We start from the raw sequence: 2064 nt of genomic DNA, 5'->3' as shown, positions 1-2064 counted from the left end.
GGTGGCCCCGAGAGCATGGCGGCGGCACACCCCCCGGCGGGTCCCGCAAGCCACCCGACTGCGTGCGGGAGCCCAGCCCCGACCCCAGCGGGGCCCCGGGCTCCCGCACAAAGGGCACCCCACCACCCCCAAAGAGCCCCAGGAAGACACAGCAGGCCGCACTGCCCACCCCCAGGCAGGCAGAAAGCCATGGTCGGCGTGGCAGCCGAGGAAGCGGGGTGTCGGATGAACACCGGCCTCGGCAAGACCGGGCGTCACCAACAAGCGCTCCACTCCATCTCCACGCAGCCACCGCGAGCGACGCTCAGCTCTGCTGACCCTCGTTCCACAGCCTCCTTCCCCCTCGAGCAAGCAAAACTCCGAGAGCGTAATTTAGAAAACAGGTGCTTAATTGCAGCCTAATTATAATAGAGCACATAAGAAATAAAGAGGCATTTTTAAAGACTCAGTCTAGACCACTGAAAGCCATGGTAGCCCCTCCACGCTGGGGGGAAATGCACACGAGAACACATTAAAATTGACAAATTGATTTTGCTTCGAGAAACTTCCAGGAACAGAGTGAACCACTGATTTTTAATTTGCCTAATTATCTTATGACAAGTGTCAAATTAAGATGACACTTGAAGATCCTAGGTATTAACTTAATGACGAAGAGGAATACTCAGTCGGCACTTCCCCCAACTTAATGATGGAGAAGGGCACTCAGCACCTCCCAGGAAGGTGAGGAGGTACCACTTGCAGACATTCCAACAAGGTGTTTTGATTCGTTAAACTATTAAATACAGAGCCCTCCAAAGGCTGAACTAGAATCAGCAGAGCAAAGCCAACACATTCTGTGTCTGACTGCATTAGGGCACATTAGGTTTTTCACAATCTTGAGTCCTTTAACAGAGGGACTTTAGATGAGATTTTGAATGACTTTATCCTTGGGAGAAGGGCTGGGTTCCTCTTTGCCGAAGGCCCTTTCTTCACAATGAGCAAGCGCATGTAAGATACGTACTGGTTGAGAGGGGGAGATATATTGCAAAAAGGTTGGATCTTCACTAACTCATTTGTGGAAAATCTTCAGTGAATATTTTATTCTCATTCAATAAACACTTAGTATCTAATATCATTACTACAGGATTCAAGTCAAATCGGAGGGTGGTCCCTGGCTGGTTGTCTGCCTTGGTGACATCCTTGTGTTATGCGAAGCAGGGGCGTGCTGCCCCTGCAGCTCACCCCTCTGAGTGCCCGTCCCCTCACACAAGGCAGCCAGAAATGGCGCCCATCTGGTCAGCCCCTCTGCTCTACCAGGATGCCATCTTCATTTGGCTTTGGTTGGCCGTTCCCAGTCTGCACTGTACAATGCCGTCCAGGAGCCCTTTCTACAGTGGGTGGTTTTTGGTCTTTTTATACCTTTTTCTCAAAGCCACTGATGTTTGTCCCTGTTCCATGTGCAGCCTTGTGAGGAGAGCCATCAACTCCAGTGTCGCTTTGTTGTCCCTACGTGTAGACGAAATAGTGACGTAGACAAACTAGTATTCTGAATGCTTTTCCATGTAGACTTACCTGGAATGTGAAAACAGCTCTTTGGTTGATAGTGATGCTTACCTGTAGTCCTGAGTAGGTGCATTTCTGTCTGTCTCAATAAATTTTACTTTGTCTGCAACACTGCAATGTTTATTTCCTTAGCTCCAATGTGAACTCACCCACCCTGTGGATGGGACAGCAACCAAGGCCTTGCGTCCACGTGAGGGGAATGGCCTGGCTTCTGCCCTCTCACCTGGTGCGCATAAGCACATGCATGCATGCACGCATGCATACATACACGCACACGCACATGCACACGCGCACACACACACACACACGCACGTGCAAGCACACGCACACGTGCATACACACATGCACACACACACACACAGACACACACACGCGCACACACACGCACACACACACACACACAGAGTACCTGATCACAGCCACTCCTACCAGAAGCCTCTTTTAGAACTTTGAACTTTTTCTAAAATGGTACTAGAGTTTGAATTCCAGGCCTTAAGAATTGTTAGGCAAGCTTTTTATCAC

This window comes from Dipodomys ordii, unplaced genomic scaffold (genome assembly GCF_000151885.1).
Source record: "Dipodomys ordii isolate 6190 unplaced genomic scaffold, Dord_2.0 Scaffold29, whole genome shotgun sequence".
NCBI classification, from domain to species: domain Eukaryota; kingdom Metazoa; phylum Chordata; class Mammalia; order Rodentia; family Heteromyidae; genus Dipodomys; species Dipodomys ordii.
Note: the sequence above shows the minus strand (reverse complement) of the source record.